Raw genomic sequence first — 24,488 nt, 5'->3', positions numbered from 1 at the left:
AAAATTGCACCTCTTCACCCAAACACGTGCAATCTACTGACCTAGGTTTCCCAACACTACTTGCACTGCACACACATAGTAAATGTCGATAGATAAAGACCTCTCAGTCCCACCCGTCCATCCAGTTGCCCCCTGTGTAGTCACTGAAGAGCCTATCCAGTCTATGGTCAGGCCCCCTCTTTGCTCCCACATCTGTCTGAATTCGGTCATCAGTTTTGATTGCAACCACAGCATACTAAGGGAAAAAAAAAAAGACTTCCAGAACAGATAGAGTTACAAAATGAAACTGTAATTTACAAAGGACAAATTATAACAAAAGTCCCAATATAATATACAAAAAAAGATATTACATACAATTGCATCTCTGCAAGTCACCAAAGGAGAGATAGTGGTTTCTAAGCTTGAGCTGCGGCATCTAGAGACTTCCTGAGATGTTTAAAAAGACTGAGCCCTGTCTCATTTACAGCTTTACATCATTCTTTTAACCAACGTTATTGTAACTAGACATATTTGTTTGGTTATCCAATTATAAGCATGGATGCAGCATGCTTCAAAAGAAAGAAGGATAATATGTTCAAGGCAGACATGCCTGCCCCAAGGCTAGTGGGTTAGTGCGAGGCTGAGGCATGGCCCTGTTATAGTGCCATGTAAGGAACTAAAATTCAAGACCTGACTCTGCTCTGCTACTCTACGGGTCCTCACCCAGAAGGGCCAGCGACGATGCTGTCGTCACACATGGTATCCAAGTCTTTGGAACAGTAAGCGCAAGGTACTGAGTCTCGAGAGAGCTGCCCGTGCATCGCTGGTTTCTTTTACACAAGAAGTCAACGCTTGATGGCTGTTTGTTTTTTTTTGTGAGGAGATGAGTCAGAGAGCACGGACCAAGAACCTTCATGCCAGGGCACCTCATAATTCTGCACAAGGACACCAATGGCAATGCCGTCTTATTCTGAACCGAAAATATATGTTTTGTTTGTTTTTAGAAATATTTGCAACTTTACAATAAGAAAAAAAGGATAAGAGATTGTCAAAGAATCATGCAAGTTGATATTTGGAAGAATCTCATTAGTGCTGCTGTTTTAACATGCAGAAGCTATTGTAGGGCCACAAGGGCCTGATAAGCCTAACAGCAACGGATCTGCCCCATAACTCATGTTGCAGCACTATGTGCTGCACTGCTGCAGTACCAGAGATCTGGGTTAAGATCACTCCAATATCAGGGCCAGTTGGACTTAGATGCAACGCAGAGGTGGTGCATTCAGGCTCAGGAAAGGCGGAGAACAGTTACCAGCACCATGGTAGCCCCTGACGTCCATGGTACTGTGTGTGAATCCAAAGGTCCCCTGAGCCACCCAGGCAAAATGGCTGGGGACGATGGGGAGCAGCAGAGACAGCTGCTGGGAAAAGGGGGAGGGGGGAAAAAAAAAAAAAAACTTTACAGCAATAGTTCAGACTAAGATTTTTTTTTTTTTTTCACAAGGATGGAGAGCATAAGGAAGGTTAAGTGAAAATATGACCCCTGGTCTGTTTATTAAAAAGGTGCCAGCACAAAAACGAATGGAGCCCAGCCAGAAAATTAAGCGAGTGCCCAAGAAATGGCCAACCAAAGGTTCTACCGTAGCCTCCAGCTCTCGGACTTCCAGTAGGGCCTCAACACCAACACTCATTCTTTTGAGTTCAGCCCTCCTGAAGTCTAAGACCCTAAAATCTTAGCATGGTCCAGGTCCGGTCAGAGTTTAATATTTAACCACTAGTGATTATTAGACCCTACATTTTTCCTTACCATAAGGTCAGTGACAATATCTCTATTTGTCAGTACCAGATTCAGCAAGTGAGCTCTTCCACCAGTTACCCAAGGAATATCTCATATGTGGCATCCAGGAATTCTCCATTCCTATCCAATATAGCAGCAGGTAGACTCCAGCCCATATTGGGTAGATTGATTGATGTCACAAAACAGAACCTCCCCTTTGCACACCATCCTGGTGATGCTTCTTACCATGTCTGAATCCACCTCCTTCCCTTAGCCTGAAAAATCTATATAATACTTCCATGTACCTGTACAGAGAGGCAGTTACTACCCTTAAAAAAAAAAACTTGCTGGGCAGACTGGATGTACCACTTGCGTCTTTCTGCCATTGCTACGTTAGTTAGGGATTTTCCAAACTCACAGTAATTTAGTTTTGCCCTGTTCTCCCTTTATTTCGGTAACTAGTATGGTAACATACTAGTATGTATCATTGTATCTTTGAATGCATAACTTACAGCACGCCCCAACATTGCGTTGTATTATACCCCTATTCCTACCTAGTTGTTTCTGTATACCCCCTTTACCTCCCTAGTTTTATATATATTTCCGTATCCCCTATAACGATATTCGCTATTATTAAGCCTGTATCCTCCCTATTCCCTCCTAGTTCCTTGACCTCCCCCTCCAAATTCTATGCACCCTGGTTCCATGTACTACGTTTATGTTCTTTGTAAACCGATATGATGTTCCTACGAATACCGGTCTATAAAAGCTGTTAAATAAATAAATAATTAATAAATCCCTAATATAAAGAGTTACTTTTCCCCCTTTCCCACGTTTCTCTAATTTGTCCCCTCTGATAATGTCCCTTAGCTGGGATACTATGTTCAGTTCTAGAGATCATATCTCAAAAAGGTTAGAGCCAGGGTGGAAGTAGGATTTCCCCTTTAGATGCCATTCTGGTGATATCTCTAAAGTCTGAATCCTCCTCCTTCCTATAAGGTTTGCAGACCCTTGATGCTGTGGAGAGGTTGGCTCAGCCCATGGGATGGGACCTGTAGGTCCTCATCGAAAGGTAGCAGAGCTGCACAGGGAAGACTAAACAGGAGCTCCACTACCAACTCCTTTCCTCTTGGGTTGAGCCCTTGGGCTCCAGGGAACAGCAGGTCTTAGGCAGGAGGTTCTGTGGAAGAGGCATAAGACTTGCCATACTGGATCGGACCAAGGGTCCATCAAGCCAAGTATCCTGTTTCCAACAGTGGCCAATCCAGGTCACAAGTATCTGGCAGGATCCCAAGCTGCTTATCCCATGATTAAGCAGTGGATTTCTGCAACTCCACCTTAATAATTGTTAATGGACTTTTCCTCCAGGAACCTGTCCAAACCTTTTTTTTTTAGTAATAGCGTTCACCACATCCACTGGCATTGAATTCCAGAACTTAATTATGCACAGAGTAAAAAAGTATTTTCTCTTTTTTTACATTAAATTTCATTTTCCATTTGCATGCTCAGTCTCCCAGTTTTGCAATGTCCTCTTGTGATTTGACAACTTTGAATAATTTTGTGTCATCGGCAAATTTGATCACCTCACTTGTGGTTCCCATTTCCAGGTCGTTTATAAATATATTAAAAAGCATAAGTCCCAGAACAGATCCTTGGGGCAAACCAGTTTTCACCTTTTTCCATTGGGAAAATTTATTTAGCCCTACTCTCTGTTTTCTATCTTTTAACCAGTTGGCAATCCACAATAGGACACTGACCCCTATCCCATGACTTTCTAAATTTCCTAAGAAGTCTCTCATAAGGGACTTTCTAAAATGCTTTCTGGAAATACAGATACACTATGTCAACTGGCTCACCTTTATCCATGTGTTTATATGCGCCTTCAAAAAAGTGTAGCAAATTTGTGAGGCAAGACTTCCCTTGGCTTAATCCATGTTGGCTTTGTCCCATTAAATTATGCGTTATCTATATGTTCAGCAATTTTGTTCTTTATGATAGTCTCTACCATTTTGCCTGGCACAGATGTCAGACCCGGTGGTTTGTAATTTCCTGAATCACCCCTAGAGCCCTTTTTAAAAATTGGCATTACATTGGCAACCCTCCAGTCTTCAGGTACCACAGATGATAATATTGAGAGTATGCGTAAGTCCAGGGCCAGGCTAGAATCAGAGGCAAGCGGCAAACAAGAATGGTCAATGTGCAGGCAAGGGTCAGTGCCAGAGGTCAGTCCAAAGGAAGGCAAGGAGATGAGATGTGGGAATGACTCAGGAAGGTGAGTAGATAGGCACAAGGACCTGGATACAAGAAGGCTGGACAGACTGGAGAGATGAGGCAAGGCAGCAGGAAACAGGAAGAAGCAACACACACTACACCAACAGTGCAGGAGACCCGTTCCTGAGCCATCATAGTGACGTCAGGAGGGCTTTTTTATAGATTTGATGTCATCAAGAGGCACCACAGCCAGTTTTCCACCATGGGCCCTTTAAAAAAAAAAAATGACATTGAGTATGTGCACACCTATGGAGGGACAACAGAAGCAGCGGTTCTGGCGGTGTCCTTGCTATGCAAGAGAGGAGGCCGATGGCGTCCCCCATGGAGGAGGTTTCTGGGTGCTGTTGGCATCGGGGCAAGTGCAGCAGCTTGCGGGACGTCCCCACAAACCACCAAACGTAACACTTCCCCTGTGCTGGAGATCTGTACCCATACCAAAATGGTGTAGGGTTTGCATCGAAAGCCATATGAAATGAGAGTGAAGGACTTGAATACATATTATGCCCTGGAGGAGAGGAGAGACAGAAGAGATGATGCATCCTTTTAAAATCCCTGCACACGCATCAAATCTTTTCCAATGGAAAGGAAGCTGCAGAACTAGGGTTCACGGTATGAAACTCCAAGGGGGGGTAGACTCAAGGACAACGTCTGGAAACATTTCTTCATGGAAAAGGTGGTGCATGCATGGAATGCCCTCACAGAAGAGGCAAAGAAGACAAGAATGGTAATGGAACTCAAAAGTGCATGAGATAAAAAAAGAAAAAAAACATAGAATCCCAAATAGCTAGAGGATAGAAAAGGAGAATCAGGGCAACTTTTGGAGCAATATTTCAGCATGAGGGTAACTTGCTCCAAGCAGTAGTTATCTGCTGTCATCTTCTATGTCATTAGCATGACGTGTCAATTTAAGCAGTTGACCAAATATACTTAGGAATTAATATTATCTCAGATTTAGATTTATTATACCAGATACAGCTCGTTTTTGTTTTAAGTAGAAAGCTGGAGAAGGTTGTATGTTAGCTAGATAGCCAGGACAAAAATAGCATTAAAATGAAAATGGTCACATTAAATAGTATATGTACAATGCACGTTACCTGCCACACGAGTACACCAGATATTTTTCAAAACCCTAAATAAAATCATTAATGGATTTATATGGCTGGGAATTATCTAGAATCAAAAAACTACATTAACTTTAACTATTGATAAGGGAGAATTGGCCCTAACAAAGACAGTTTGTGATACAATCTTCCTTAAGAAAAACTACATTTTCTTCTTTTATACATGCATGTATAACATTTTGTTATTGTTTTTTTTATTTGTTTTGTAAGCTGCTTAGCACAGGTTACTGTTATAAGTGGATGATAAATGTTTTTAAATAAAATACATATATAAATAAACAAACATTACAATTCCTGAATTTAGCTTTTGCCAGTCAGGGAGCAGGGCAGAAGTTTGCTCTGTAGTAATTTGTGCAAGCAAGGTGTGCAGTATGGAGAGTGCATAAGGTGCTTTGTTTTCAGTTTAAACCGATTTTCACACTAATTTTAGGCTTACAGAGCAGCTCCAGAACTGCAGATGCAGTGTCTCAAGGGCTCCAGCAACTGCTGGAAGCCAATGCAGGCCAAAGCACCTGCAGCATTTGAGGTCCTGCCCCACTACCAGTGACAGCGCTCGCCCACCCGTGCTGCAGATAATGGCATTTCAAGGCCCGCTTCCCCCTCTCCCCAGGCACCTGCTGCTTGGTACCGCCGAAGCATTTAAAAGCAGGCCTTGCCCACCAGGCTCCCCCAGCCCCCACACAAATGCGGAAGTGCCCTGCTGCAAAGTGCAGCAATCCTGCTGAAGGAGAGAGAGGAAAAAGCCTGGAGCCACCGCTAGTGAGGATGAATGCTATTGCAATGTGTGATGGGGGAAATTCTCGGGGATGTAGGGAGAGACAGGGACATGCTAGGCAGGGGATGGGGTACAGACAGGGATGCTGCTAAGTGCACAAGTGGGAGAATCTGCTCAATATTGCCCGTCTTCCTTCCACCAAAGTGAATTCTTTGATATTTACCCAGAAAAAATAGTGTGTCACATTTCTCCACTGGATTTGTTTCCTGTTTTTCTTCTTGTCCTAATAAACCCTGACAAATTCCTGGGAAAAATAAAAACCAAACATGAAGGTCCATGAGAGTAGTGTAGGGGAGATCTTTAGCTACATAGTCAAGTATCGTATCGTAGTCTGCTCCACTTTCAGATCACACACGTCACAAGAGGCTGCTATCAAGGGAAAACCTGGTTCAGAGAAAGAGAGAGAGAGAGGGGCCCCAGAATGACCCTCCCCCTTAGGGCTCACTATAAATAGAGGCTAAACGATATGCCATGCCCCGAAAACCAAATCTCTTCCTAATATTAGCACCATGAAAACGAAAGCAAGAAAAGAACCATGCTATTCCAGCATGCCTAAAACTGCTGTAGTAAATCAACAGGCAGGCCTCAGGCACTTGATAGCCATCACTTGTCTTCCATACACCACCCTCTTTCATCTCGGCTGTGCACAACATAAAAAAAAAAAAAAATTTTCAATCACGGTATCATCAGAGACTTCCAGTCTTCCAAACAGCATTCTTGAAGCAAAGGTCAGAGATCCACAGCCCTGAAATATACTTATTCTAGCTGACTCCCACAAAACATTAGGAACACAAGAATCGCCATGCTGGGTCAGACAAGGTCCATCGAGCCCAGCATCCTGTCTCCGACAGTGGCCAATCCAGGTCACAAGTACCTGGCAGATCCCATAAAATAGATCTAATTCCTGTTACTCACTCCCAGGGACAGCAGTGGCTTTCTCTAGTCTACCTGGCTAATAACGTGCTATGGGGACCTTTCCCTCCAGAAACTTATCCAAACCCCTTTTAAACCCGTCCTCTGGCAACAGATTCCACGGCTTGACAGTGCCCCGAGCAAAAGTATTTTCTACGCGCCGTTTTTAATCTGCTGGTTGTTAGTTTCATGGAATGTCCCTTTGTTTCAGTTATCATTTGAAAGGGTAAATAACCGTCCTTTATTTACTCATTCATGATTTTATAGACTTCTATCATGTCTCCTCTCAGTTGTCTCTTTTCCAAGTTGAAGAGCCCTCGCCTGCACAGCCTCTCAAAACAGATGAGATGTTCCATCCCCTTTATCATCCTTGTCGCTCTCCTCTGTGCCTTTTCGAGATCCTCTGTCATATTTTTTTTTTTTGAGATGGGGGCGACCAGAACTGCACACAATAGTGAAGGTGCAGTTTCTCCATGGTGCGATAAAGAAGCTCTATGATATTTTCTGGTTTTCGTCTCTGTTCCTTTTCGGATCATCCTTAACATTCTATTTGCTTTTTTTTTTTTTTTTGACTGCGGCCGCACACTGGAGCAGAGGATTTCAACCTATCGTCCGCAAGGACAAGGTCCTGTTCCTGGGTACTGACTCCCAATACAGAGCCCTGAATCACGTACCTGTAGTGGGGATTATTTTTCCCTGTGTGCATCACTTTTGCATTTTTCTACATTAAATTTCATCTTCCGTTCAATTGCCCATGCTCCCAGTCTCACAAGGTCTTTCTGCAGTTTCTCACAATCCGCTGCTATTTTAACAAAATTTCAATAAATTTTGTGTCATCTGTAGATTTGATCACCTCATTCGTCATTCCCTTTTCCATATCATTTATGAATTTGTTAAACAGCACAGATCCCAGTACCAATCCCTATGGTACACCACTTACAACCTTTCTCCATTTGGAAAACGGACCCCTCCCTCTTTTTCCAGCCTTTTAACCAGTTACCAGTCCTCAATAGAAAGCTGCCTCCTATCCCATGACTTTGTTATTTTTTGAGGAATCTATCATGGGAGACTTTGTCAAATGTCTTCTAAAAATCCAAAGGCACTTATATCAAATGGCTCACCTTTACCTACATGTTAAATTTACATTTTCAAAAAAGTTCTAAAAGATTAAGAGAAGACTCCCTCCACCCTCCCCCCGCTAAAACCATGATGACCCCCATTAAGCCATGTCTATCAATACGGCCAGCAAATGTATTTTTTTTTTTTAAGAATGGCTTCTCCCGTGTTGCCTGGTACAGATGTCAGGCTAACGGATTTATAGTTTCCCGGATCATCCCTGGAACCCTTTAAAAAAAAAAAAAAAAAAATCGGCATCACATTGGCCACCTTCCACAATTAAAATGCATGAGATAGATTTGCATGCACTGCCTCCATTATGTGCAAATGTATCTCATGCATATTAGTTGTGGATATCCTGAAAACCAACCTAGTTGTGGCTCTTAAGGACCAGAGTTGACCACCCCTGCTCTACTGTATAAAAAGCAGGAGGTACCTCTAATAGACTTCTTTGTGCTGTAGTACCCAAATGACCCTTCAGTACCATGTGATCCTAAGCTCAGGTGACACTGCGCCTGCTGCCCAGCAAAGTTTTACCATTCTTATAGTCACCGCACTGTCAGGGAAAAACAATAGTCTCTCCTATTACATTATCTCTTCCTCCAAAATGAAGAGTCTGAGGTCCATATTGAAAACCATTTAGTGGGATAACTCAAACATTATCCAGCTAAATGAGGTTTTGGGCACTTAGCTGGCTAAATTTTAGCAGGTTAGGGCCATTCCAGAGGTGTAACTAGGAGGAGTTGAGTTAGGCCAAAGATCGGTCCTAAAGTTTGCTAACTTTAAGATAACTTGTTATATGCAACAGAATATATATGCACTATTGAACATACCTCCAAAATTAGCCAGATAAGTTTATCCAGCTATCTTTGCTGTGCAGACACTGACTGAATATGGACCTCTTTCTGATCTTTGAGCCATGTATATTATATCTTAGTAGCATTCCATACCTGCTTATGTCATAAGTACATGAACAATCAGTACACTAAAATCAGTCTGTGACATTTGGTTCTGTTCATTGGCTTATCAATAGCAAATCAATACTCGATTACTAGATCAGGTGTTTTATCAGCACTACTCCCTATAATCAAAAGGTATGCAAGTAAGTAAAAAAAAAATATTTATTTAGCTCTTTTCTATACCTACATTCATGATACATATCATATTGGTTAACAAGGGGCCCTTCCCAGGGCCCTGCACAGCTCATGGTTGTCAAATTTAGTAAACTGTTGTGCATCATATCCTAAAAAACAGGTCAAGTTACAGATCTCCTCCTCCAGTGCAAAATCACTTTATCCCCAGTGACTGTATCACCTCACCTTTCTTGGCACAATAGAAAAATAAGCATCAGAGTTCTCAGAAAATAAAAGCCAGGGCAAAATAAGGGACTTTTAGATACTCTCAACATCGCCCACCGCGGACGCTCACCAATCCTAACTGCTCTGGAAGCTGTCCAAAAAATAAATAGTGCTACAGGGGGGGGGGGGGCCTTCTTACAGCTGGAGATCAGGGGAAAGTTACAGGCACAAATGCTAGGGCGAGTAATCCTGGCTCTGGTTTCCCACCATCTTGCTGGGGGGGGGGGGGGGGGGAGTGTGGAAAGAGGCAGTGTCCGCCACTCCTGCCAGCAGATGGGGCTTAAGCCAATCAGCAGCGCCCTTCATTGTCTGGTGGCAGACAAAAGAGGCTCTGTCTGGAAAGTTCAAGACAGAGAACAGAGAGAGCGCGAGCGAGAAAGGGCTGGAGGCTCGCGCCCCCCCCCCCCCCCCCGGTTACCAAGCCTGGGCGCTAAGCCGCCACACAGTCACAGCACACGAACCCGGCAGCCCCCCCTTCACAGGGATCTCCAGAGGTCACTTTGAACGCCCCCCCCCAAACCTTTCTTCACAGGACGTGAACGGCACGGAAACCCCTTCTCCTCACGTTAATCTGTTTTAGTTTCAGGGATGCGGAGGAGACAACAACAATAAAAAAGTAGTGCAAACATCCATGCGTGTCTGGTTTAAGTACGCAAACAGCAACAACAGAAAGAGAGACCCAAGGCTACTCTGCCTCGGTACATTGCAAAGTCAATATGGAAGCCGAGGGGCTCGGGCTGGGGCCGGAGCGTGGGTCCCGGCGCGCCGTTTCGCGGCAGCGCTGCCCGGGGGGGTCGCTCGCCTCGCCGCCGGGCTCCCAGAGTCGCTCGCACGCCTTCCCGGCAGCAGGGAGCAAGCGTTAAACCGGCCAACGCCGACCTGCGAGCGAAAGGAGCCAGGCTTTCTCCCCCCCCCCCATTCAGGCACACAATAAAAAAAAAAAAAAAAGTTACAAACTGTTTCCTCCCTCTTCCTTAATAGAACCCAACTGCTTCGGCATGACATCATCCCCGCGAGCCAGAAATGCCGAGCTCGCGCAGCCCTCCCGCCCGCGCCGCGCCGCGAGCTCCTGTTACCTGCAACCTGCGGCGCCCCGCTTCCTCTCTGCCAGCCATCCTCGCTCCCCGGCTGCGTTTCCCACACTCGGGTCTCTAGTGTCCCGCCGGCTGCAGTGCCGTCTGCCCCGGCGGCGCCCTCCTCCCAGCCCCGAAGCGAGAGCGGGGAGCGCGGGCTGCCCGGGCAGTTGTCATGGAGATCTCCCTCCTCCTCCTCCTCCTCCCCCAGCCCGGACGGGACACGACACGGGCTCTCACGCGCGTCTGCGAGGCATCGGTGCGACGGCAGTGCCTTTGCTCATCAGCTAAAGGCTCGCGCATCCCAGCCTCCTCTCCTCTCGCATCCCGCTTTCTGAACTGGTGGCTTCGGAGACAGGGGGGAGGAGCATTTATTGAAACTTTTTTTTTGTTGTTGCATTGCAAAAAAAAAAAATCGATTGCACCGGTCCCGTCTCCCCCCTCCCCCAATTTAAATATGCCGGATTATTTTCATTGATAAATCTGGGGCACTTTTTGTGCAAAACTTTGAAAAATCCCCCTCCCCCTGCCCTTCTGTTAGAAACAAATACAATAATTCCTTTTTTTCCTTCCCTTTCGCGTGTAAACACTACCTAGCTAAAGCAAACAAACTACCTTTACGCTTTACATTTTGCTGGACTTATTTTGCATTAGATTTATTTTTCCTAGCAGTTCTTCCTGAAACAGTCCCAGGCAGCTGCCTGCATACTTACTGTGCTGGGCGCCCAATCAGTGGATTAATTAGCGCAGGTATTTGGACTGGCCAGGCAGGGTTTCCTGTACGCTTTCATCTTTCTGGAAAAAAAAAACAAAAAATCACTCGATCAGGAAGGAAAGTGAAACACGCTCTGGAGCCACAAAGTTAGAGAATGTAACAAGTCTAGTACCTGATCCACTGAGGGTTTTTCCCATAGACACAAAATGGGAGCAAAGCCTTAATGAATCTGGCCCAGAGTTATCATCTGGCAGAACAATAGTAGAGTACCTGGAGATCAGAACAGCGGGCTTGGCACAGCGCCTTGCCCGGAAGACCCAAGTCAGGTCTTCTCTGCAGCATTTACAGCCCCTGGGGGGGAAAGCCAATCATCCACAAGGGTGACAGCAGCAAGATTTAGGCCCCCATTGCAGGGTTGCAGAAGCATTCCTGGTGCATGCCGTGGAGCCCCCCCACTGGAGGTAGTTGTAAATGAAGGCCTGTAGGGCTGGATCCCATCCCTGGTTCTGACTTGAGCTCTGCTAGAAGCCCAAAAGAGCAGGAGGAAACGTCTTCCAGGCCAAAAATATGGAGCATAATTTTGCTGTTACGACTAAACGGGAGAGATCGGCAACTCCTGAGAGCCTCAGTAAATGCAGTGGTGTACATGAAATGATGTTATTTCACTGCAAAATTAAAACCGGCAGCAAGCATAAATAACAAAGTTAACAATAATGAAATACCAAAAATGTAATACTTCCACAGTCCCACTATCAGGCCGATACAGTACAGTGCGCTCCGACAGAGCGCAATGTTAGCCTGCTCTTGGACGCGCATTTTCCCTTACCCCTTATTCAGTAAGGGGCGGAAAACGCACGTCCAACCCGCAGCACCTAATAGCACCCTCAACATGCAAATGCATGTTAATGGCCCTATTAGGTATTCCCGCGCGATACAGAAAGTAAAATGTGCAGCCAAGCCACACATTTTACTCTAAGAAATTAGCGGCTACCCAAAGGTAGGTGCTAGTTTCTGCCGGCACCGGGAAAGTGCACAGAAAAGCAGTAAAAACTGCTTTTCTGTGCACCCTCCGACTTAATATCATGGCGATATTAAGTCGGAGGTCCCAAAGGGTAAAAAAAGTAAAAAGAAAAAAAATTTAAAATGGGCCGGCGGCTGTCGGGACGAAAACCGGACGCTCAATTTTGCCGGCGTCTGGTTTCCGAGCCCATGGCTGTCAGCGGGCTCGAGAACCGACCCCACAAAATTGAGCGTCGGCTGTCAAACCCGCTGACAGCCGCCGCTCCGGGCCAAAAGGAGGCGCTAGGGATGCACTAGTGTCCCTAGCGCCTCCTTTTGCCTGTTTCTACCGCACCACCTAATTTGCATACTGTATCGTTTTGCAAACGAAAGGTTGAACTAGTATAAGTTTGAAACTTGTCAGCAGTGGTGCTAATGTTCTACCATCTGTGCATGAGGTTTTGTATGAATGATTTTTGTTTGCCTTCCTGCAATGATTTTGTATCTACCTATCTAGTCTATCACAAGGCTCCAAGGATGCAAGCCTTTAGCATACGGTGCGTATCCAGCAGTACTTTCCCCAAGTTATACCGAGGTTGCGAGTTCAAGCTTCACCTGGAGCACTGGATTTAAGAAGTGAAGGAAGAGCCAGAGGTCAACTGCACCGGGAGTGAAAGTGGGCAGGCTGGATGGACATCATGGCCCTTACATGCTGTCATCTTCTCCGTTTCTGTGTCATAGAGAATCTGTGAGGATCTACTGTGACCTGACAGTTTAGAGCTTCAAGACACAGCAGTTCCAGGGCCCAGAAAAAAATGTCTTTCTTCCCTTGTCGTTTATTTATTTCACGCTCTCCAAATTGGAGAGCTCAGAGCGTGTTGCAGCAGGTTAACATTTACATTCTCAGTGTCTCAAATAAATAAAGGCACGGTACAATGTACATAGCAGTTAGTGCCTTCCCGTGTAAATGGTAATTGGGGGCATTATCTATTTCTCTCTCCCCCCAATGCAGAGAGGTGACTACATTTAACTCATGTTCCCTTAAATGCTGGAGATTTCACCCTGGTCAGCGGTGGAGTAATATTTTGCATAAAGAAACAGACAGGAACACATTGCTCTCCTTTGTCAGTCATCATTCAAGAAAATTAAAAGAAAATATCCCAGTGGGTCCATTTTTAAGGCACAGCTGTAGGAGCCAGGAGGAAGAAGCCAGAGAACCTTCCCAGGATCTCAGCAGAGAGGGCTAGGAGCTGGAGACCACCCCTTCATCTCAGCGCACAGGCGAGAAAGATGTATTTATTTATTAATTTTCATATACCGATGTTTCATGAGAACATATCACATCGGTTTACATTTGTTAACAAATATCCATTTAAAAATATTCGCATTTCCAAAATTAAATGAAAAGATATAAATACATAGTTTCGTAATAAAATAATAAAACCATTAAAATAATAAAATAGTTAAAAATAAGATTTAAACAGTTAAAGATTCAGAACATTTTGAGATAGAGAAGGAGAGTTGCTTTGGAGAGATTCATCCTGAGTCTCTACTAAGGAGAAGATTTTTGCTTTTGGAGATTTTGGCATTTTTTCCCCTGGTCTAAAGGGAAAGGTTACCCCCCTGAGGACTGGGATTTTGATATCTTTTTTCCCCAAGCGACCAGACAAGCAGGGGTGGATGGAGGCTTTTGAAAAGGGAATCAACAGCCTCGACATTGGATAATTGGATTACAGTTTACGGTTTTGGGAAGTCTGGAACCCATTTTGTAAATTGTTGGATTGGGGATTTTTTCCAACAGATTGGCTGACGCTGGAAGCCACACTCTAGTTGTCCGGCCCTACTGGCAAGGATCTATTAGCTGAGGTCAAAGGTGCAAGAGATAGGAGAGTGATGAGAAGGTTGACCATGGACAAGGAAACCAGATTCTCAATTTTCATGGTTTTTTTTTTTTGCCTGGACCCTGTTCTTTAATTCACAGTAAAGGATTTATGTTGGACACCACTTCCAGACTCCTTTTGAATATTTTCCTGCTGATCACAGTGCAAGGGCTGAATGGATGAACACTGGGTTATATCTTAGTTCCTGCCTATTCTACTCAGTTTGTGTCCTTTTCTGGACAGTATTGCACCTTGGCGAGATTTTCTACCTGCAGTGTGAGCCATGAGTAAGCCAGAGAGTGACTCAAACCCAGACCCATGGCACCCCTAGTCAAGGATAAAGCACCAGACGGGAGACCCGCTACAGTTCAATGACCAAGGCCATTTACCACAATTTTTAGAGACAATTTTACTTAATTTGCACACTTTTAATTGATTTATTCATTGTTCTTAAGACCATAGATTTGCACAGCGCTTTTTATGTTTTTATTACAGACTATTTTATTTAATTTGTACTCTTTCAATTGATTTATTAATTGATCTTAAGACCACAGATTTACATTATGCTTTTATGTTTTCATTGCTGTGTTTTATTATCACATTTTATTCTTGTTTAGATATATTTTACTGGAATTTGTATATGTTTGAAATGTTTGTAAACCGTTGTGACGGGTTTGTCTAAACAACGGTATATAAAAGCCTAACAAATAAATAAATAAAATAAATAAATAAATAAATAAGCAAAGTACAACAGAATAGACACAATAGACAAATTAGTTTAGGGAAAAGGTAACAGGGTTTGTTACCAATTCGGCAAAATACGTTATAAAGGTAGCAAATCATCATTAACTACAGTAGCCCAAAAACTGATTCACAAAGATTTCAGCCCACAGAACACACAAAATATGACCAGAGCCCCTTTTCCCTGAGGGATTCTGTTCCTGAGCTGACATTTTTTCATGTTCTCTCCTGTTTGTCTGGTCATATGGTTCTTAAGCAGAAGGAATCAGGAATCAGAAGTTTGAATACAGTGAAAAGCCCTAATCAGATTATTTAATGGAATCGGTTTAAAGTGCTAATCTGTAAAGGTACTGAGCGAATGAAAGCCCAAGATCAAGCTGAATGGGAATGGGAATTCACGGGACTCTATTGGTTAAATGGTCCCTTTATACCATCGGGTCTCCTGGTTTATTAAGGTCCGACAAACCTAATTTAATAAGCACCAACAATACCTGTTATTTTTGCACTGTGGGATATTCGTTTCGGGAATTTGTGAAGGTAAACAGGTATATTGCAACACTGCACGAGGCCCACTGACCTGTGACAAGCTGTGAAACCCACACATGAATTGCTTCGTTGTCATGTCCCATGTGATAATACACAAGCACAGATGCAAAGCTGGAGACGTGCTCAAATCCAACTTGGTTTTCTCATTCCCATGTAAGTTAAGGCATATCGATTAACTCGATGCAAAAGGAGAAACACTTGTATGTGATGACCTCGTCTAGTGCTGGCCACATTCAGTCCCTGCCAGAGTCTCACTCAACCTTGAGGTGGATTCTCCAAATGGAGGTAGGATAACCTCCAGGCCCAAAGTGTAACATAAAAAGTCGCTTTGTGCATGTAACCCCACTTCTTATATCTTTACATTTCCAGCATCAATCAATCCAGATGGGACACTCAGGCTGGGTGTTCCAAACGGAAAGCTCACCTCATGGCTTGCTCAGTTTTTATCAGCTGGCACCAAATAGACTTCCCCTTAGTTAAATCCACGGATCAGTACGCAATCCAACTCCAACTCAATCTGTACAAGTATCCCTTGGTATCTGGTCCCAGTAAACCTGCCTTCCAGGGGATGGAAAATAAGACACCTGGGATGGGATGTGGTCTCCTATCAAGTAGTTCTCCCTTTCCAAAATATCTGTGGTTCATTGCTCCATCTGCACAACTCCATTCCTCTCAGTTCTTATTCTCCTGAGTTGAGGACTTCTCCTACGAGGGGTTTCCAGTCTCTCCTCTCTCGGACGCATAAAACTGTTGAACTTCCAAATTCTTCTCTCCTCTCCATCAGTACAATGAATCTTTCAAGATGAAAGTCACAAAAATCTCCAACTACTGGATGTGACCAGGAAAAAGTGGCTTTTTCTCTTCCTAGCTTTATCCGGCACAAGGCTGCATCCCACACTGTGCGGGTCTAGAGGAACCAGCAAAACAGAATCAACATCACTTTAAAAACCGGGATCCCAAGACATAAGAACATAAGAAATTGCCACGCTGGGTCAGACCAAGGGTCCATCAAGCCCAGCATCCTGTTTCCTACAGAGGCCAAACCAGGCCACAAGAACCTGGCAAGTACCCAAACACATGCTCCACCAGCCACAGGAGTTGGACCAGCAATGTGCTATCTCACTTCCTACCCCACTGGGGTCTCTACACATGTGTAAGCATGTCCACAGACCTCTTATCAGGTTACCATAGGTCTCACCAAGGGCACACATGACTAGTGAAGGAGTAGAAGAGCAGGTGCTGAACACACACCCAACTGGGCGGTGGTCTTAGAAGTGCAGAGGCTCAGAATGTTCTGGGGGCTCCTTGCAGTAGATCATGGGTTTTAGGAGGGATACTCTGGATTGTGAGTCCTGGAGCAGTCCATGAGGGGGGGCTTGAGGAGGAGGAATCTGGAGGGGATTTCTAGGGAGGGAGCACAATCAAAGCTTCTTGCTCTGCTGGGATTTGCCTCTTTCAAGTGACTTTGGGATACAAGAGAACAGTGTGAGATCCAGTTCAGGATGTCTGAACTGATGGAGCACCTTCTGCTAAAGGTAAACATGCAGCAGGACTCTCTACGATGAGTGGATGAAGAAAAGCCTTTGAAACGAGAGAGAAGGAGAGGAGTCAACAACTAGGTGTGAAGAGAATTCAGGTACAGAGGGGACGTCCAAAAGAATCACGGATGGATCCCTGGAGCAGCCTGAAGGGGAACCTAGAAAAAAAGGGAGGGTCCTGATGTCTTTGAGTCACTGAAGTGATTGTCTAAATTTATTTTATGGATATCACCAGAAAGAAATGTGTTTTGGGTCAACTTATCACTATGCAGCAAGTTATACAGCAGTAAAGGCTACTCATTTTTGGAACAAAATAATCTGATGTGGCGTTGTCATCATTTCAAGACTATAGAAGTATTTCCATAGTCCTAGGTCCATGAAAGAAAGCTTTCAATCCCTACTGGAAGAACCTCAGAGAGCCCTATGGTTTGCATGATGGCCCAGCAGCTCCTCGCTGTAACCCTCTGTTCAGTGAGATACTGGAACAGGAGAAACAGACATATTGGTCATTATCCTAACACAGGTGAAAATGAAGGAAGCCTAGACTTTATCTGGGGGCCCTGCAAGAACTAGAATACACACCCAGCAAAGAAAGGCCTGAAGACCTAATCACATGCTGTTTAACCAAAAGTTATTTGGGAAGTACAGTAGTATAAAGCAGATGCATTCACTTGATAGGTTGAACGGGTCCTCTATTTATCCTTTTACCTACTGTGATAAAGGCAGTCCTGCAGCATAAGTGATCAAAGCGACACTTGAGAACCAGTCCGGCTGGCACGGGAGGGCAATGCTCAGGTGGAAGTGGAATGAAATCCTCCTGATGTTGGCATCTGTCAACCCGATGATTCTAACAGCTGCTCAAACGAGGCCCTTCTCACTAACCCAGACTGACGAGGGAAACGCCAGCTCCGCAGAGCTCACGGAACCCAAACCTTAACTGTGGCTCTAGGTACACAGAGGTTGGCTTCATCCCTCTTCTTTCCTAAGCCATCCCATCAAAGCCTGCCTCATGGAATCCAAGCCAGGATACTGCACCCAGCTGATAAGTCCTTACAGGACTAAGGGTGTCTGTGCCTGCAGACCTAATTTAGCATATTTACTTTCTGACACCACTACATAGAAATTCCAGTTACCACAGAGCTGCAGGATCCAGGAGGCTGAGGAGGTGGGGAGGAGGGAGGGAGGAGGGAACGAAGCGAGGGGGGTTACTCTTGGAAACAGCTGTCTCCAAGGAGACACATTCTGCATCCCTTACTTCAGCCTTTCTGTCTATGCTTCCAGCCAGAAGGGATAATGTGGGCGCCATCTAGTGGACAAAGAGCCACATGACAAACTTCCCAAATGCAAAGAGGTAGTGGTTGTTATCATCAGTATTTGGCAAAGTAGCAGGCCGATGCAATATAGTGCGCTCAGGCTAGCGCACCGGGTAACACGCTATTGGACACGCTAAAATAACCTCCCGATGCAATCGAGCACATAGCTAATAGCGTTTATCACATGCAAATTCCAGGTAGCTTATTACCCTACCATGCCAAAAATTGCCATGCGGCCAAGGCGCCATTTTAATGCAGCAAATTTAACACCTATCCGGGAGCTGGCATTAAAGCACGCCGTGCTCGGCCCGATGCAGAGCGCTAGGGACTCACAAATTACCCACTGCGCGTCCCTTTTAGGGCAGCGGCTCATTTGGCTATTGCACCGAGCACCCAGGAGAGGTGGATGTGCGTGTGTTCGATGATGTTGCAATAGCCTGTAAGTGTGTGTGTGTGAGGTTTCTGGAGCAAAAAGTAAAAAACACTTCCTGTGTTAACACTTCTGAAAATTTTCTAGTAGTTACTCCTAGGGAAGCCAGGTCAACCCGAAGATGTTGATCTGGTCCTGATCTGCCTGCAATAAGGCTTCCCTCACCTTACTCCTGGGAGAATTCTGCGCAAAAAAGAAATGTTTTTAACTCTGCACACAAAATTTTTAATTTCTGCAAAATTATGCAAACATTATATTGGTCAAAATAACACAATATATATGACAGTCTTTAAGTAATTAATTTAAAATGTAATACAGAAAAAAAAAGCTATTACTTAAAGATGCAGGGTTTTAAATATTTGAAGCAGAATTTCCCTAGAAGTTCATTGTAAGAATGTCCCTTGCACCCTGCTAGTTTCCTTTCACTAGGTCTTCTCGGGTTCCAACTCCTTCACCCTCCATTATCTTTCCCCTGCCCCTCTAGGCTCAGTCCCTTCCACTCTATCTCCACTCACAGAGGGGCCGATGCAATATTAAAAGCGGAAAGTAGGCGCTGACTTTTCAGGAGGGACTAGGGTCGCTTGCACGACCTTAGCACCTCTTTGCTAACGCGACCCCGTGGTTACCGGCGGTCTGCCGGTTATGAAAACCGACGCCGAGCATATTTTTTTACTTTTAAAGAAATGTTAGGAATTATTAGGAAGGGAATGGTTAATAAAACAGAAAGTCATAACGCCTCTATATTGCTCCATGGTGAGACCGCACCTTGAATTCTGTGTACAATTCTGGTCGCCGCATCTCAAAAAAGATATAGTTGCGATGGAGAAGGTACAGAGAAGGGCAACCAAAATGATAAAGGGGATGGAACAGCTCCCCTATGAGGAAAGGCTGAAGAGGTTAGGGCTGTTCAGCTTGGAGAAGAGATGGCTGAGGGGGGATATGATAGAGGTCTTTAAGATCATGAGAGGTCTTGAACGAGTAGATGTGAATCGGTTATTTACACTTTCGAATAATAGAAGGACTAGGGGGCATTCCATGAAGTTAGCAAGTAGCACATTTAAGACTAATCGGAGAAAATTCTTTTTCACTCAACGCACAATAAAGCTCTGGAATTTGTTGCCAGAGGATGTGGTTAGTGCAGTTAGTGTAGCTGGGTTCAAAAAAGGTTTGGATAAGTTCTTGGAGGAGAAGTCCATTAACTGCTATTAATCGTTTACTTAGGGAATAGCCACTGCTATTAATTGCATCAGTAGCATGGGATCTTCTTAGTGTTTGGGTAATTGCCAGGTTTCTGTGGCCTGGTTTGGCCTCTGTTGGAAACAGGATGCTGAGCTTGATGCACCCTTGGTCTGACCCAGCATGGCAATTTCTTATGTTCTTATGAGTACAGAAAAGCAGTTTTTTCTGCTTTTCTGTACTTTTTTTCAATGCGCTCAGCTATTAACGCCTGCTCCAGGCAGGCATTAATAACCGAGCGATAAATGTGCATCTGAGACGCACATTTATTTTTTTGCATTTAGCGTGAATGAGATAGTGCTCATCACATGCATTTGCATGTGATGAGCACTATCTCATTCACTCCGCATCGGATGCGCGTTTGAGAGGCGCTAATCCCCTTATTGCATTAGGGGGTGGATTAGCGCCTATTTAACCCACGTCCGATTGCGGGTTATACAGTGCGCTCGGCTGAGCGCACTGTATTGCATTGGCCCCAGAGTTTGACCCCTCTCTCAGTACTGCCCCTCACACAGGCTCCCTCTGTCCCTCTCTCTCTCTCTTTCTCACACTCACACACACACACACACACACACACACAGGCTCCCTCTCTCTCGTGCACATACACACATCCTCAATCAGGCTTCCTCTCTTTCACTCACACTTACACCCTTAGGCTCCCTCTCTCTTTGGCACACACACCCACACAGGCTTCCTTTCTCTCTCATGCATACACCCTCAAACAGGCTACCTTCTCTCTCACACACACCTCTGCACACTGGTTCCCTCTTTCTCACATGCACATCCCCTACAAACAGGCTCCTTCTCTCTCTCTCTCACACACACACATCCTCTCACACAGGCTCTCTTTCTCACACACACACACACATACACATACACTTTCGCACAGGCTCCCTCACTCACACCCTCACTCCCTCACATACACACAATCCCTTTTAAATGCATACCAGCTCTCAATCTCTCACACATACACACACTCCTTCACAATCTCCTCACATAGTCTCTCTCCCTCTGGCACACACATCCACCCACCTTCACATGGTCTCTGTCACACACACCCACACCTCTACACATGGAATCACTCTCACTGGGATCTACTCCATTTTCACTGCGCGCAAGATGGACTCCAATCACGGCCGCTGAGGCCTGCACCCTCTTCGCCATGAGCGTGATGGGCTCCACTCGCAGCGCGCCGGGACCTGCTCCAAATTCTGTGCAGAAAATGGAAATTCTGCACAGGAGGAGAATTCCGCACTAATTCTGTGCTCCGCAGTAGTGCAAAATTCCCCCAGGAGTAACACCTATCCTGGTAACCTCACAGCCAGTTAGATGAATATGCATGAGATAAATTTGCCTCTACTGGGTCTTCAAGTTATGCAGATTTATCTTATGCATATTCATTGTGGATATCCTGAAAACCTGCCTGGGTGTGCGGTCATTGGGACAGGTCTGGGGAGCCCCATCCTATAAAAGTAGTACTACATGCTGTGGGACAAAAGCAGGAGCGAATCAGGGCCGGGCTGAATTTAAAACCAAGGCTCCCATAGGCAGAGGTGGGAGGGTTTCACCCCCCCCCCCCCCAGAAATCAGAGAGCAGTAGGAGGAATTGCAGTTTTCAGACAGCGCCTTTGTTGCCTATTACTAAATCCAGCCCTGGAGGATACGCTGGCCCTGCATCATGGTCTTTGGGCTGATGAGGGCCAGGTGTCAACCCTAAGTTAAATCAGTCACCAAGTGCATGGTTGATCCTCAAAATTTAGTCTTAAAAGCTTTTGCTTCGAAAGCAGAGCTGACTAATTTATCCAGAGGCCTAGACTTAACTCCAGTTCAACAAACACTGAGCGAGTAAGAGACACTGCTGCTTTACACAAATAAATAGACTTGGGGGAAAAAAAAAAAGCTCAAAGCCGGCCTTTCCGCCCCGAACATCTCAGGAAATGAAATCCCTTGTCCACTGTGGGAGCTTCCCATAAGAATGTACATTGAAATGCTTTCCAGTCCCTTGGCTGAGCGCTCAGCGCTCCCTCTGGTGCCATCTGTTCTTCAGACTCACCCTACTGTTCGCACTTTACACGATTGGGCTGCCATTAGAGCTCCCAAAAGCCGTTCCAGCCGTGAGTCTGCGCCGTGAGAGGCAGCTTAGCCCAGCCTTTTGCCTGCCTTTCAAAAAAAAGCCCGCTGAAGACTGCCGCTCGTCTCCTGCTCCTGGGCCTTCACGTGCCAGGGTGCTGATGACGCTCAGTGCAGCAGCATCCTCGTTTACTTGGCATATCCTAGGCCGGGTGTGCCTTAAAATGCTTCTTTCTCCTCACGGAATAAAATCAACCAGGAAGATTCTCGGCTGTCTGATTTTATAAGAACTACCTGCTGGGTGAAATATTTAAAAAGCACCTTGGGTAGCACTGCTGCTTTCAAATCTGGATTCTCTTTATTCATCATAGGTGGCAGTAGAGCCATTCCGCCCCCCGCTTCTCTTTTTGGTGTGCTCACTGCAATTTTCATACACAGTGCAGCAATTTTAGCAGACTGACGTATAATCTAACACCTAGTCACTCCTAAAGTAAGCAGAATGTTCCGGCCAAGCTGTGCCTGGTCATTGATCATGACGTCTCCTGTTATTTCTTCCAGTTGCTTGATGTACTGGCAAAACTTCATCTTTAGGAATTCCACCTTTTCCAGAAACTCTCTCCCATGATTTAACGTTTCTTGCTTAAGCCCGATTAAGCCTTATAGCTATTACTCCAGAGCAGTGAGAACCGGAGCTAGGCTGAGTCACCAGCAGGTCATAACCCACAATCCAGTGGACTGCAATGGCTAAGGGCTAGTAGGACCTTGAATTGGAACGAAGACTTTGCCAAAAAAAAAAAAAAAAAAAGTCTTTGATCCTAGGATCGTGATCTGCACTCACAAGTTCTGAACCGGTGACTGCCAGCGGCGGAGCAAATGGCAGACCAGGACCCGCTAGGATCCAGATCATGGCTGGCGAACGGTAAATCATTCAGCCCAACTCCCACAGGATATTTGGGGAGAGATCCTGCGGAGAGGGATAGAGCCCCTGCTATGGTGGGGGAGGAGATCCGATGATAGTGCATTAATGGGTCATTTGCTAGGTGCCTTTTCCAATGCTCAGTTTTTACTATGCCCGAACCCGAAACTGATTCAGAAGTGCAGGAATCAAACGTCAGCCTCCAGGTCCAGATCCGCTCTGTGATGGACCCGATGACTCCCATCTCAGATCCGCACCATACTTTATTTCCCAAGGGCCACTTTAGGAGAGAGAAAGAGCCAGGGCAAAACAAGGGCTATATACTTATCATCCTATATACTTATCATCAGACAGAAAGCCAGGAGGGGCGTGAATGTATCCACACAGAGCCAGACACAGGGCTGTTTGTGAATAAAGAAAGAGGAGGGACATGTAAGACTCCTAAGAATGTCCTAGCATTATGTACAATGTTCTATCACAGCAACAATGTATCTGTGAAAGTAGCGATGGCACCGTCTAGCAGCACGCTTGGCAGGGAATTCAGAAGTGACAGAATGAAAGAGGGTTTCTATCACAGGGTTGCCACCTCACCCCCAGGTCAGTCGAACAGGCTGATCCAGTTCTGGTTTTTGCCACACTGCATGCATGGATTTGTAGTTCAGGTTTTCCCATTGATTTCCCTATGAAAATCAGAAAGCACCTCTGGACTGCTAGGTCACCGCACATCTTGTGTGACCCTTGTTCAGGCCATTTAGTGTGGCCCTGCGGGATGCAGGACCACAGTCGTATATTGCATATTGTCGGGAGGAAGGCTAACGCCACCCTCCCGGATCGGGATGGCCAGAAATAGTCCCTATGAAAATCAGAAGTGCAAATCCGAGCATGCAATTGGGCAAAACGAGGACTGGATCAACCTGTTCGATTGACCTGAGATGAGGTGGCAGCTCTCTTCTACCACCATGTTGATGACAGATGTGCACTCTGCAAGTCAGTCCGTCGACCCTAGTTGTACATTCAATTCAGGAACAAAATGGCTACCTCCAGGAAGTGTGGTAAGTAAAGCAGTACAAAGGAACAAACTGACCAAACCTGTCCTGGGGGACCCCCCCAGCCAGTCGGGATTTCAGGATACCCGCAATGAATATGCATGATCTAGATTTGCATGCAGAACTGGACCTGATGATAGGGAGATAAAGAGGGTACACTGTTGGGTACCAAACTCAAGGAAGACCCAGAGTAATAGGAATATATTTAGAAAAATAAATGCTAATATGGTCAAATAATTGCAAAGCGTATCAGGATTATCACAATGAATATGCATGAGATTGATTAGCATATACTGGATCTGCATTGTATGAAAATCTATGTCATGTACATTCATTATAGATATCCCGAAAACCCAGCTGGTCAGGTGCCTCCGGGACAGGGCTGGGAAGCGCTGGAATAGGGCACAGAATGATTCTTTGAAGGGGATGAGGAAGGGCCCCAGAAAGCAGGGTGGACTGGGGCCCCAGATTTCTCAGCGAGCCCGGATAGCCTCCGTGCAGGATGGTTAGACTGATTGCTTTCCTGGGATGTAAAGCAGTCCTTTCAACACACTGCCTTCTGTTTAACTTAAATTATTTCATGCATTTACCTGAATGGAAAAGAATGCAAACGACTCAGTGAGATAAGGAGCAAGCACACACAGGCCATGTGTACACACACACACACACACACACACAC

At 45.3% G+C, this 24,488-nt stretch overlaps 1 protein-coding gene across 3 annotated transcripts in view; it reads right to left on the bottom strand.

Annotated features, from left to right (window-relative positions):
- The window catches only part of ST5 (suppression of tumorigenicity 5), a 265,906-nt gene that overhangs the window by 202,698 nt on the left and 38,720 nt on the right, over positions 1–24,488 (bottom strand). For 2 of the 3 annotated variants that reach the window (XR_003853184.1, XM_029582089.1), the window contains exon 1: positions 10,383–10,720. The gene's annotated coding sequence lies outside the window, so the exon portion shown is untranslated. Of the gene's footprint in view, positions 1–10,382; positions 10,721–11,092; positions 11,175–24,488 lie in introns of those variants that run through there. The other variant, XM_029582090.1, reaches the window with a different exon arrangement.

This window comes from Rhinatrema bivittatum, chromosome 17 (assembly GCF_901001135.1).
Source record: "Rhinatrema bivittatum chromosome 17, aRhiBiv1.1, whole genome shotgun sequence".
Classification (NCBI taxonomy): domain Eukaryota; kingdom Metazoa; phylum Chordata; class Amphibia; order Gymnophiona; family Rhinatrematidae; genus Rhinatrema; species Rhinatrema bivittatum.
This window is presented reverse-complemented; position numbering and strand designations above follow the sequence as displayed.